Source organism: Apostichopus japonicus, chromosome 17 (assembly GCF_037975245.1).
Source record: "Apostichopus japonicus isolate 1M-3 chromosome 17, ASM3797524v1, whole genome shotgun sequence".
Lineage (NCBI taxonomy): Eukaryota > Metazoa > Echinodermata > Holothuroidea > Aspidochirotida > Stichopodidae > Apostichopus > Apostichopus japonicus.
Window position 1 is genome coordinate 25,679,554 of NC_092577.1, and position 15,462 is coordinate 25,695,015.

The 15,462-nt window shown below is 38.7% G+C and overlaps 1 long non-coding RNA gene across 1 annotated transcript; it reads left to right on the top strand.

Moving 5' to 3' along the window:
* Positions 1-8,921: 8,921 nt before the first annotated feature.
* LOC139984261 (uncharacterized) lies at positions 8,922-15,146 on the top strand. Its single transcript, XR_011798993.1, has 3 exons — positions 8,922-9,272; positions 12,843-13,046; positions 13,885-15,146. It is a non-coding gene; the product is annotated as an uncharacterized lncRNA (long non-coding RNA).
* Positions 15,147-15,462: the final 316 nt, after the last annotated feature.

Genomic DNA, 15,462 nt, shown 5'->3' on the forward strand with positions numbered 1-15,462 from the left:
CAATGCATTTTGCATTCTGGTTTTCATTTACTAATCCCGCTGCTTTCACCATGTCCCACCTTTTCCTTTTGTTTCAGAAGCTCAAAAAATTGATGCAGAAATCCCAGCGCTATTCTTTCCATCTTTCCAACTACAGGTTCTACTCTCTCTCTCCCGCATTATTCCCTCAGGTCTACAGGTTACACACCAACCAGCACTAGGAACACTCCCTCCAGGACTCCAGAGAGAGAGGAACCAAGTCTTACACAGCACCCCCACCCGTCTCATCAACATCATCAACAAACACTGCCAAACGTCCTTAGATAGCCTCAACGATGATATCCTGAGGCTGAAGCTTGAATTACAGTCATGCTGCACCGATGACGAATGAAACAGACGATAAAACAGACCATCACTGATATGTACCAGCGGAACCAGATCTCTAAGAAGGCTGTCTCTTTCCTTTCTCTCACAGACTGGCAGGCCTATCATCTCAGGCAATGGTTCCCCCACTGAGAAGATATCCTTGTTAGTGGACCACTTCATCAACCTTTTGTTCCTCAGATTAATTCTTATATCCATGACCAGGCGCGTATCCAGGGGGGTGTTGGGGGCGCGCGCCCCCCGGGTAAGAAAAAGAGGAGAAAAAAAAAAGAGAAGAAAAAATGAAAAAAGAAAAAAGAGGGGGAAAAAGAGGAGGAGGAGAGGAAGGAAGGGAAAAGAAAAAAAAAGGAGAGAAAAAGGAGAAAAGGAGGGAGTAGAAGATAAACGCCAAGACACCGGGAAGAGAAAGAGGAACAGTGACATCATTACAGCGCTGAACCCTATTATAATATACATATGGCCGGGTAGCCAGTGACGGATCGAGGATTTCGGAAGGGCGTGCGCCTCACCCTACCCCTTACACCGACAACTCCATTTTTTGACGTTTCCATTTTTCCTCTCTCACTAATGTATCTATATATATACTATATATGGCCTATCATAACGCGTGTGTGTGTATGCACGCCTTAAACAATTGTGCTATGAAACCAACTGTAGCTGGTCTCGAACTCGACCGAGTCGTCGGGGAACATGACGCATTACGGGAATGGGGAGACCGCCGCCCCCCCCCCCCCGAGCATACTTTTTTATGATATCGCTAGTAAATTCGAAATAGAAAATGCTTAGATGAAACTTACAAGGCATGGGAAGTGTCATTTTCAGCGATCTGGGAGGCATTTTCGGCCAAAATTTTCTTGTACGCTTCGCGCCAACTCATGGTGGCGCGGAGCTTGGATAGTTTGCCTACAGGATTCGCCCCTCCCTTGGCAAATTATTCGCTACGCACCTGTTTGAATTTGTGAAGCAAAACAGCAGATATCACATCATATCAGTGAGCATGGAAATGGAGTTCCAGGATGAACAGCCTCAAAACTGTCTATGTGTATAGTCAAAGGCGAAGGAGCCCAATTTGATTTGGGGAGCTGTACCGACTTGCCCGAAAAATATAACCAACATTTTCGCGCGCTCCGCGCGCGTTCAACATGTTAGTGTCAATATCATATAAGCAAGCATCGGTTAGTACATCGCATGCCATCATGTACCGTACGGTCACTGAAAGTTGCGCAGAATACCGCGGGATGCTCATATCAACAACGAATTGTCCTATGTAGATGGAGAAAAAGCATGGAGGTCCAATTATGTCAAACTCTCTTTTAAATTAGTAATGGCGAATTAGTCGGCCAGAAGCTTAGAACTTTATTTTAATTACCAATGAGATAATTTTTAAACTATTCATTTCCTTTAGCTACATCATTGCAATGTGCCAAAAAAGTTCTCAGCATATTGCCCGAATTTTCAGAAAGAAATATTTCGTTAGGCCACCCCCCCCCTCCCCGCCTCATTGACCTATGTGTGTAGTGTTCGGTTTCGGAAATATCTGCTATTTTTTTCATTTCCTTCAACGAAGTTTTATAATAGCCGTTATAGGAGGTTTCAATATTTCTACACCAATAAATTAATTCTGTCTGAATTTTCGAAAATTTCCTCACCAACATTCTTCATCTTACTTCCCTCTATTCGTGCAATTTTCACCAGTCTGTTAGGGGTGCAAGGAGGTTTTTCTATATTGGTTGTCCATAGATGAAATTTTTGGCAACATTATGGGTATGTTTCGAAGTGAGTTTAATCACGAGAAATGTGAATTTTGAAATTCTCAACAAAAAATGGGCTTAAAACTTTCAAAAGTGGGCTGTCGGGTATTGTGGGCCGCGACGTAGAATCACCTACAAAAAGCAATCATCCACAGGAGATGCGATGAGGTCGAACATAATGTGTGACTGGTGACAATCTTCAAAAAGGTTATGGATGGGAAAAAACTATTGGGAAATACTTGGTTCTCAGGCAAAAGTGTACATCTGGTTGGTCATTTTCAAGCCCGAGAAGTGTCATTTCCGGTGATCTGTGGGGTATCCAAACCAGAAATTTTCTTGTACGCTGCGCGCCAACCGATGGTGGCGCTCCGCTTAGATAGTAATGCGCGCCCCCCCGGGTTGGAAAGTCCTGGATACGCCCCTGATGACACTCCAGATTTCCTCAGGAAACTTGAAGATATCAAAAACCAAATCTCCAGTACAACCATCATTACCATCGGTAATTTCAACGTCACCTCTCTTTACACTAACATCCCTCATGCTGAAGGTATCGCAGTCACATGCGCAACCCTGTCTAAGAAGGTCCACCCTTGTACACCCATCTCTGACATCAAAGTTCTCATGCAACAGATTCTCACCAAAAACAAGTTCTCGTTCATGGACAAGCATTACCTTCAAAGACACGGGACTGCCATGGGAACTAGGATGGATCCTTCCTACGCATGCCTGTTTATGTCTAGACCTTGAAGAACGCATGCTCCGTACAGCTCCCTACCGTCCCCTAATCTGGTGGCGCTACATTGATGACATCTTCTTCGTCTGGACCAGTGATGAGGATAGCCTGCTCACCTTCATCAATCACATCAATTCTTTCCACAGCACCATCAAATTCACCTCTGATTACTCTCGCCAACAGGTTAACTTTCTCGATGTGACTGTTTGCAAGGAACACGGTTCTCTCTCTACATACTTATACACCAAGCCCACAGACACACACCAGTATCTCCGTTCTTCAAGCTGCCATCCCCGCCACTGCAAGTCTGGAATTGCCTGGTCAAGCACTTCGTCTTCGTCGCATTTGCTCTAACAATTCCTCTTTCATTCGCCATACAGATGCTTTGGAAAAAACACTTTACTGCCAGGAGCCATAGTGTTAGAAGGGTGCGTGAAGCCATTTAGCTGCCCCTGGTTGTTACTTTCCACCCAAATCTTCCTCCTCTTCAGAAAATCACCTCTAACAACCAAAACATTCCCCTCACTTCAGATAGACTCCAACGAGCCGTCTCTGAAAAACCCATCATCGCCTACAGACGACCACGCAACCTACGAGACCTTCTTGTGTGTGCTGCTGTTCCACCTCTAACTTTTAATCCTACACCCATTCAGCATAGTACTTTCAAATGTGATCGTACTTTGAGATGCATCGACTGCAGCCACCACATTGTTGAATCCAATTCCATCACCAGCCACAGCATGCAACTCACACACAAGACTACGGGTCACATCACTTGCACTACCACCGTTGTCATTTATCTGATCTCTTGTAGAGTTTGCGGCATCCAGTATGTTGGCGAAACCAAAACCACCCTCAAGAAGCGATTCTATGGTTACAGATCCACAGTCAAAACCATGAAGACTGAGACCCCAGTTGGAGAACATTGTAACCTTCCCAACCATACCATTAACGACATGTCCCTACAGGGGATTGCATCCTTAGGTAGCCGTCCTGACCTAGTACGAATCAGTAGAGAGAGGCTGTGGATGCAACGCCTTCGCACCATTCAACCTCATGGGCTGAATATTCAGGAAGGACATGACTAACTTTTCTTATGTCCCCCACTCCTTCTCCCCATTCCCCTCTCCCGTCTTCACTCATCTTCTCACAGCTCTCTTCCCCTCCTTTTTTCTCGACACCTCTCTGTCTTTGTCCCTCTCCAGTTTATTCACTACCCTGTGCCTTAATCCTCTCTTTGTCCCTCCACTGTTTAAATCCTACCTCTCCTCTTCCCCTGTTGCTTTCTTCTCTCCATCCCTTGTCTACTAATCCCCTTTCATGTATCTCATTGTGTTCACCATGCTCATTTACCTGTCTGTATTCTGTGTGTGTTTTTGTCCCTTCTGTTACTGTTACTTGTCATTTAGCCTCTGAAGAAGATCCTGCTACTTTTACACACTGAATATTAAATAGTAATTATTGCCCATGTACACACTGTACTATTCATGATTATAAAAAAATCTTCCAGTACTGAATCCCAATTGAATTCTTTACTTTCCATTGAATTGCCTCTGTGTGTGTGTACTATATTGTCCTTAAGTAATATTCTATATTCATTCATTAGTATATAATTTGACATTCCCATAGTGATTCTACTGCTACTCTGCTGACAATAGTGATATAGACCTTAGTCCTATTATTAAATAGGTTTTTACATCACATAAGATTGACAAGGGCGGCGGAAATGTGCCCTTTTTCTACATAAACATTTCGAAATAAAAAAAGAGTTTACAAAGCGAAACCCCACGTCGAATGAAATATTGCGGGAAGTTTTAAATGTTTACTACCACAGGCGTAGGAGCCAAATTTGATTTGGGGGGGGGGGGGGCTGTAACGACTTGCCCGAAAAATATTACCAATTTTTTTTGCGCGCGCGTTCGACATGTTATTGTCATATAGGCATGCGTTGGTTATTACATCGCATGCCAATAACATACAATCATTTGCCGTGTTATAACCCTTCCAAATTGGATATACTTATTGGGAAAGTCGTTACAATAATAATGATCATAATAATATCAGTTTAACCATTGAAAAACACATAGAAAATTACTTTTCTTTCACTATTTTGACATATTTCATTTGCTTTCATGCATGTATCGATCGCGTGTGCAGGGCCTTGGACTTTATAATGATTTCACCTCATTTTGTCTTTTTCCTTGTTTCCCAAGTTTCACATTAGATACTGCAGTGCTGGTATGCATTGTTTCCTTAAGGGGGGGGGGGGGGTGGCGTTGATGGAGTGATGTGTATACGCAAATAAGATAATACAATAAGAGTTATAAAGGGTACTAAATATCAGGCTGCATCAGTCCAATCGAATTTCTGCAAAGTGCCCTTCGACGTTGGTGCCCCCCCCCCCCCAGATTAAAAGTGCTTCCGCCGCCCTTGAAGATTGATGAGAATGCTGTTACAAACAGCATGGCTTATAACCCCAAAACAATCTTATTAGGTTATGTTTTGTTTACTAAATATTAGAAGTAAGAGAAAAGCCCATACTTATTAAGCAAATCAGGTGGATTATAAGCAGGTGCCACATGACTGCCTTTCTAAACTTAAACATTGGAGAAAAATGAACTGCAAGTCAGAGATGTTCACACCAAATTGTTTTGCCTATTTAGTTTTTCAATGTCAATGTCTCATTTGATCAAAATATTACAGGCTGGCTCTCTCCAATCAAACTATCAATAGCTGACAGTTCTCAAAACCTGTTAACAATAATTTATATTTTTATTGTCAATGAAGAATGTGATATTGTTGATGTACCATGCAAACTAAATAAAAACAACATGATTTACACGACAAACAGCATATAGGTTCAGATCGGAAACAAAACCTGGCCAACATCTGCGTAATTATACAGCCTGTTCCCTCCGTGTTTATCTGCTAAACCATATTTTACTATTTTTCCTTCTAAGTCGGTCATCTTTCCCAAAGTTACAAAATGTTACCCAGTAAAGTGGCTTCAAAGGATCCGGTAGTGCTGTCCCACACCTGGGGTATTGGTGTGTTTACCCTTCAGAAGTTCCTGATACTTTAAATCTAATTACATCAAAAAAATATATAAGTTTGATATTTTCTCACCATGGTTATATGTATACGGAACGCTATGTGGCCCAGAACTAAAGTTTTTAACTATGAAAGTGATGCATAGGATTCCCTACAAATTTCAGTTGTAAAGACCAACTATGGAGACAAAATTTTTGGGGGATTTTCCATTCATTTGGGAGTTAACATACCCATAATCAACATGTGTAAAAAATAATCTTCGAAAACATACTATAACACATCAAAAAAGACCACCAAAATGGACATTTTTGGAAGTCACGTGACATGAACCTCTGGAATGTCTGAAAACAGAGATTGACCCAAAGGAGCCTCTGGTCACCGTGTGACGTCATTGTTTGTATACCGCGAAAATCAAACGCTAATATAGGCACTGTTTATACACAGATAGCGAACAATTGTACTGTATTTGACTTCCAATTTCGATTGTTCGAAAAGCTGTTAGCTTAAAACAAGAACACATGAAGGTAAACAAATACTTTTAAGACAATTTTAAGAAGAAAATTTAGTTAAATTGGTTCTTTTATTAGCAAAATTTCCACTCAAATGGAAGCATCTTTTACATAGCGGAGCGCCAATAGGTCCGTACGGTACAATATACTGTAGAACATGCAAGCAGCTTGGCGATTCCGTAATACAATTTGATCAACATATTAAACACAGAAATATATCTTTGAGAGAAATTCAATTTCACTGGAATGTATTTCAAAGCCCATTGGGGGGGGGGGGGGGGGTGTCACAGGGGCGAAACTTCGGAAGATATATCATTTTGTTAGCACAGTATTACCAAATTCTGGAAAATTTGGAGATAAAGGAGGGTCCAGGGGTATTCAGTTATTCAAGTTATTCATTTTTGGTTCCTTGCTTTAGCAAAAGGAACCTATGTAGTCAGGTTGGCGTGTGTGTGTTTGTGTGTATGTGTATGTATGTGTGTGAGTGAGGGTTTCATTGGTCAGAAAGTAATGGTCACATATCAAAAATAGGTCACCTTGATTCGGCGATCGCTTAGACTATATACAAAGTTAGGTGAAAGATTCGTGCTGAGTTGGTTCTCCTGTTGGATAGATCTAACTACAGCTTTTTATGTCTTAATCGTGAAACATAATTAGAATTTCCCCTTCTCCTCCCTCTCCTTGTATTCGCGTAATTTCTCTTCATACCAACATTTAAGCAAGAACTTATAGGACAGAACGTTTCATTATTTCGAAACCGCAATATCTTCAACATCAGGCTACGTTGGATACCAGCATAAATGTGTTATGTATCTTCAATTGCAGAAGTCTTAGGATAAATGATACTCTTATAAATGTCGCTGCTGAAGTCTGATGATAATGTCTTGGAAAGTTGGAAGGGAGATGTTAAAGGTATTGCCTGCAATGAATCCTTCACAAAACTAAGCGGTACTAAAATCTACCGTTAACTAACAGAAGATACCATCTGGAAAATACATGTAGTTATGGACATCACAGAAAGAGATAATTAGGTTGTATTTGCAAATAAAAAATGAAATATATAAAAATATATATATAAAGTGTAGGGCGACACAAAATCTTTTGTTCTGAACTCAACTGTTGATAACTCTCTTGGAAGCCCAAATCGCTGGACTGATGATAACCAATTACGTTTTATGTTATACATGCTTTGGACATATTGTAGCAACACGTAGCTTTAACGTGTAAGGGGATTCCATTTAGATTTAAAATGCGGGTATCATTAATGAACGTCAAAAGGAATTTTCCATATAGAATACTATATTTAAAACTTTCTACTCCATCCTGAAATTATAATTTTTTTTTGTTCTATGACCTCTTGCGATGTTGAAATGGTTACTTCCTTATTAAGTGCATTTCACTTTGTGGTTCAATAATGGTAAGTTACACTACACAAATTAAAAAGGAGCAAACCCATTTGCCATTATTATGATATATGTTAAGCTTGTGTTTAATGAAAAATCCCAAACAGTTGAGAAAAATCTCATTCTATATGAAAGTTGTACTACAAAAATGTATTAAAATGATGGGAATGATAACACTATTTTGCATTTAACCCTCCATGCAGAAACAACAATTTCTGTGAGGGAAAATAACGGGTACCTAAGTCCCCCACACCTTCCCCACTGGTATAGACAGATTATTACAATAGCTACAAAAAGTAAAGTAGGACTACATTGACCTATAAAAGGTAAAAGCGGTACAACATCTACAACTGTTTTAAATTCTTCAACTTTAATTTGTTCCATTTTGCATCCTCCATTTTCACATATTTTGCTTTTTGTCACATCACCATGTACAAATACAACGCACAATAATGATTATCAAACTGGGTGGACACATCTGTACCTGATGCCATGTCCCATCATTATCCCCAGCCCCCCCCCCTCCGCCCACTCTTTCAACCGCTCTCTACTCAGACAATAAGCTCCACGAAGGTGATTATGATGAATAATACATCATTGCTATGCATTCATTCTGAAGTTAGTGAACAAAATACTCAACTTGTGGTTGACCTGTGTAAACTTCCTTGTTCTGGTTTTAACAGTAATTGGAGAGACAAATAAAGCCTGTAATCAAATGTGGTTAAGTTTTTTCTTTGTACGGATGCCAAGAATTTACACAATTAGATAATTCGAAAGAAGATGTGGTTATGGCTTATCAACTGAACGCCAGTAACAAATATTATACATGCTCTAAGCTGGCCATTAAACTATTAGTTGTATGACTGGTATTACGTCGAAATTTGAACTCCAAGCCCCACGGGTTATCATAGCACAACACACTGGGTAAATTATTTCCGATTAGATCCATTTAACTTTAAAACATTTACATCGGACATTGGATGCTAAATGAAATTATAAAAAGCAAAAAAAAACATTCAATACAATTCATACAGAGGAAGATGGCAGAAGTATGCGATGCGTTATTCAAGTAAAATCAGCTTTTGAGTTTGATCGTCAAATCTGCCAAAGCATAGCTAGTATTACTCAATCATAAGTTTTAAAAAGAGTGAAATAGTTCCGGTAGTTCTCGATTGTAGACTTTGAAAGAAATTGTGAGCGGATAAGGAGGCCCGTTGAAGCTCCCATATACTTTGTTCAAATAGGTAGAGCAGAGATCCCGTTTGTAGTCGTTCCCAGTATGCACATTTCTCTCCGTGTAAAATAGCTGAAGAAGTACCGATATAAGGGAATATGGAGGGACGAAAGAGATGTCTTAGTGGCTTACTTCTTGTTCTAAATTGTGCCGGCTTGTTAGCTATTAGTGATGCTGAACCCTCGGATGGAATTAGATATGGGAGTAACACTTTCTCCGCCAGCTCAGGTAAAAGTTACATAGTATTTCACTGCTTCGTGTGTTTTACATAAAACGGGACGATATACTATACTTAAAATACGAAAAAACGACACTCCATTAGCCTCAGTTTGTGTTCAACTTTGTACCTCAATTATGTGTATGTTTTTTATTTAAAATATGATTTAGATGCGCTTTAGATTATAAAGTATTCATGTGATAGCTTTTGATAAACGCCATTTGTCCAGATGGCACCACAGACCTCCTACTTTAATCCAACTTCATGCAGGGCGTAGTTGAATGTTTAGCCAATCGAAACAGGTCGCACTGAATCGACCATTCTTAGGGTTTGGGCAAGATATTGGGATGTGATTCTCAACTTTAGTAGTGTACGTGGAATATTTTGCTCTTCTATGTGAGTTTCACATTGTTTGTCATCAGAAAACTTCTTTTTAAAGCTTGTCGTGCTGTAGATTTACCTTTCAACAATAAGCTGCTATACTTTAGGGAAGTAAAGACCTATGTACTTACTACACAATTCACACAGACGATCATCTATATAGTCAAATGAAAAGAGCTGGAACACAGTGAAGCATAAACGAAAACATTCAATTTCATTATACGTATGATATGAATCGTAGTTCATACGGCCCGTTTTGTTTATACGTAGAGGTCAAAACATAACAAACGCAAACATATCAGGCCACGTGCTCTATTCTTCCCTAGCTACTCCAACTGGAGCTTGTTTCACGTCGACTATAGTATTTCACACGATACATATACCGAAGTTGGAAAGTAAGCGATAGTTTTGGTGCAGGGCGTTCCGTCTGGGCTTTCCTTTATTGCTAATATTCACGTAAGGTGCCGTTTCAAGTTTCCAAAAGGACACTCAAGGATTTATCAAGGCATGTTGGAAACGTATGTTGATTCTTAGACTTTGGAAGTGTGTGCAGCCCTTCTTATGCCGTTTACTAAGTGCTATGGCGTATGCTGTCAATGTTGAGCCTAGCGTTAGGAATATTAACTACGGTATCGCAATTATAATAAATTCATACTGTGAAGCGATAATTAGAAACATGAACAATCATGTATCAGAATGGTCACAAAATGATCTGTCAGGGTTCCAGTGTGACAAACACAACAAAACTACTGCAAAACTGTAGGAGGTTTTTATCGACCTATTGCCTTACAGGTTACTTAAATCGGACAGAGAACAAACTATCACTCAGGAATTGTCAGACATGCATGTGGTAGGTCAATGCTCACAGATTCCCAAAAGAGGTCACAGACAGATCAGCTGTTAGAAAATGGCGTGAAATGTTCTATCCATGTTAACCGTCTGTTCAGCTGGGGTAAAGGGACGGTTCACTTCATACGCTAAGTAATACCGGTCACGGATGACCCAATTACGGATGACCAGCTACGGATAACCAAAATATGGCCCTAAACATTGGATTAACAAAACCATATATAAGATACAGTCCAAATGCATATACCAAATATGCCTAAAAGTCATCATACCAAAACGTTTCGATATCCACGACAGTGCTCCTTTTAAGTCGATCTGTCTGACCATTTAATCAACCCCTGCACATCAATACCTTTGTTGCTGATTTCGAATATTCAATGCGAAATAGCTCGATTTCATTTCTTTACAGAACGGTAACTCTAAATAAATTCACTACAACTTATGTATAAACCACTGATCTTCAAAATCATTTGACTTAAACGATATAGTTGACTTCAATTTGCTCCTTTTTGGCAATTTATGCAAAATGTGCAGTTCGAATTATCGGCATTCACACAAGAACAACTTCATTTAACAATTTGACAATGTTTTCAACAATGAAACGACTGTCTCGACATTATAAAATCGGGAATATTAACCATAATTATTCAATGGATATTAATATTTGAAATATCTTGACAGAATCGTTCTTAACTTACATATTAAATTTGCATATCCTTATTTAATCCCTGGTCTTACAAATATTACACATACATAATTATCCACGAATACTCACTGGTAAACAATATGAACGGCTTGTTCCAGGTAAATTCACAAGAAATATATCTTCTTATATCACCTCTTGAAGAATGCACATATTTCACGGCTAAGACTGAGCTACGATTACAAAAGTTCTGTCCCTGGTCAAAAAGCAGTAGTTTTTGCGGCTAAAATCGGCGCCAAATCTTCCCAGCGTTCTATGGGCTATAAAACTGTGGCCGGTATATGGAGCCAACCCCGTGAATCCCAAGGCAAATATTTCGGTGGCTGAAATATGGAGCCAAATTCACTAACTCTCAGCGGCTAACATGCGGATTCCATTTTGACATCACAGAAACTTTCTGGGCAACTCCCTTAGCCCATTCAATAACGTTTTCTTAACCAGAATTTACAAAGCAAAGAAGTATGAGTGGAATGATTCCAGCAAGCCCCGAGTACTAGGAAAAAAGTAGTGATGCGGTGCACTACCATTCGAGGCTAAATTCAATACAAAATATTAAAGGTTGTCCTCATGTCAATTGCATGTAAATTAATACGCTGATTACTCAGTATTCATGCCTTCTCATTATCACATAGCAAATACTTTCATAACTGCCTACCTATTTGTGATAAGCAATGACTATTTATTAGTTATACATTAAGTAGCATACGAGTAGCTTATAACATGTGTTTAAAGTCAATGATAAAGTTCCCATCACTTGTTACATGGCTTATGACGAAGACCTTTATGAAGCAGATTGCCCTGTAATCTTTTGCCGTCCCTGAAAATTTATGGTGGCGATTTCTTCCCCTGCCCCTCCACATGCAGGCTCTCACACGAGAAATCCCAGAGAAACCCCTGTAATATATTACTCTTCAACTTCATGAAATAATTGGTAATGTTGGTCAATCCATGTTTCTTACTTAAAAAGATCTGTATATATCATCGAATATGTCTTCTTATATCTCTGGTTTCGAATGATGGTGATGTTGTACAGGTAAGTAAAAGAGAGATAAGATGTTAGATAATGTCCTTTCCGCAAGAGAGCTAGTTGTCATATCAAACAGATTGAGATAAGGAGCGCAAGAATAATGACAATAATAATACCAAATATGTGTCATTTTTTATGCTTACATCTTTTTCGTTTTGTCGTTTGTATGTGATGTCATTTTTGTTTTTTCATTTGTTTGTAATGAATGCAGTTTGTTCAGATTATGAAATTCCATGAATTAAATCTCCTGTTTGTAGCAATTAAAGCATTGAGTTCATATCTAGGTGGAACAATTGGATGGGAACGTATCATTTATAATGAGAAGAGCAGCCTCGTGTTTCCTCCCACCCCTCACTCTCTTTCACTCACCGTTTGCAATCTCTTACAGTAGATAAACTCTTTTTATACTTAAAATCTTCCTAGTTTTGAATGCACATGTTGTGCAGTTGTTTAGTAAGCATTGAAATACCGATACATCACTCTCTCCAAGCTGTGTACAAGCGATGGATTTAGGGAGTGTCACTAGAAAGCAGTTTTAAACGTGTATCACATTAATAAGGGATATCAAAAATTGTCTCCAATTGTAATGACGTGTATAAGTGTCCGAAATTTATATCTCAGTCGACATAACGGACGGAAATCCTTGCGATTTCCGGGGACAGTTACTTTTGCATAACCAAGTGGAACGTCTAGATCCGTGCACGTACTGTAGATGTTTCAATGGAACAACAGCATGTACTATTGAAAGCTGTCCTTCTACGGCTGGGTGTGGACCAACTGATGTGGTAATCATCCCTGAAGAATGCTGTCCACAATGTCCATACAGTAAGTACATGTGTACAATATACATCGTATAACCCTCTATGTAAGATGTGGACGGGCAATTGGAAAATTCACTAACATGTCAGAATCATGGGCTCCTGTCATGGGCTCCCATATATGGCTCTCGTCATGATTAAAATGTGCGAGGGTGGTCTTCATGTTCACAACTTTACGCAATGCGGCACGCTTTTCCAATTTCCTCGATAACTAATATACAGACAACTCAACAATAAGAAGAGAGAAGGAAACGTTACCATGTTATGTAAAGTTAAGGTAAAGACAGACATCTGCACCTGCAATTCATTTTGCGATCTCTGGACGTTGATCAAACTAAAGAAAAAACACTATTGTCACAAGTGCCGGATAATGTTCAATTCAAAGTAATAGTAGGAAACGTGTGGCTTACACTGTAAAAGATACGTAAATATCAATACGATTTACAATATCGTTTCTTAAAGAAAGATAGGTTTGGGAACTATGCCATAGCATATTGAATTCGTATGTTCATGTAACCGTACACATGAACTACTTGAACACACAATTGCTTTGACATGGACAACAGCAATGACCTCATACGAAATTGAAGTCTCAATACGTTAATCCATTGTATTCCATTATACTTAGGAGTCGCTTTGTCAATATCACTGTTGTTCGATCATTGGCACCGAGGGAAAAGATAATTTGTACTTACAACACCGTATCTAACTACTATTTTGTTGCTGAATGTATCGTATACCTAACTTAAATTGGTATAATATATATATATATATATATATATATATATATATATATATATATATATATATATATATACATATATATATATATCATGTTTCTTTAGGAATTGTCGTATCTGAAGCAACTATTACTGGCTTCAACAACTTCTCATTCACGGTGAGTGACACAAAACGTTTCCGGTTTGGCCTGGACATTACAGTAAACAGAAAGCAAAGTTCAACAGTTGTCAGGGGTCAGAAACTTTGGAAACTAAGCAGTTGGTTCAGTCGAAACGAAAATGGTTCAGGACCGACATTTGCGTTTCAAGACAACATCTTTAATGATAGGAATGCAGTAATGGAATACTCTAAGCCAAACTATCCACCAATGTACTGGACCAAATTGGGGGAACATTGCAATTTAAAAACGCCACGTGTGATGACTACAAATACTTTTGCGTTGAATTTGGACAACAATCCCAAACAATGCCGCTTTATAACCTTTCTTTCACCTTTCAATCGCAAAAAGAAAGACTGATTGATTGTGTACGTCTTGGAACGTGCAAAAGTGAGTATCCACATTTTAAATATAACTGGGTCACATTCCTTGCTTGCGTATACGATGCCAATAAGGGTGGGTAATCGTGATACTTTTTTGGTGTACTGCGTTCAAGATTTTAGTATTAAAAAAGAAGCGTAAAGGATATTAGAAAAAAAGAATATGCCGCATTCCGATTCTCTCTAGAAGTTGCGTTATTCATTAAATGCTTTAGTGCAGCAACACGAAGCATAGCACGATGGTAACAAATTCGTTTCAAGGATGGCAAGTCTCAATACCATTCGTTAAGGACCGTTTCATAACAAGCCAAGTAGTACCGACTCACGGGATGCCAGGATTGTTCAAAACAGCTAATCAAGTGATGAGAATGGGATTTGTTGAGGTGGCATCAAAATGTTGAAATGTTCACACAACTATATGAGTACTTTATTCCAAATTGTTGAATAACTCACTTTTATTTCAACATAATGCAGAAAGTTGTCGAATTACTACTTGTCAACATTAGACAATTTGACGTTTTTAACAACTAAATACAGAATTACTCACTTCATGCCAATGGTTTCGCATCTCAACAATTTTCTGCGAAATGTACTTTAACTATAGCTAAATACAATTTTGCAATTCGACATTTTTTGTTTTTAAATTGGTCAATAGATGAATTTTCATTCATCAATTAAAATATTTGTTGCAATATTATGGATACGTTAAAGTGCCGCGAAATATTAGGATCTTTTTATGTAATTCTGCTACAATACATCATTTTGCTGCAAATTCTTGAATGGGTGATAATCCGATATGGGCGTAATTAATCATATTTTGGAAACGTTCAGATGCCGTCAAAATATTAAGATCTCTCTTGTGACTTTGCTGCAAATTCATCATTTGCTGCAAAATGTTGAAATGATGACATTCCGAAGCGAGCAAAATTAATTGGTTTGTTGCAAAATTTTATTTTCCGAAATTTATTAAATGATCAAATTATTGTTTTGCTGCAATATGTTCTAACGATTATATCCCCGATGTGAGCGTAGTTAATCTTTTGTTGCATATCGTTGAATTTACGAGATTTAAAGTAATCAATTATCATTTTTCTACAGATTGTTAAATTTCAATTTGTGGCAAATTGTTAACATGTCTGTGAACA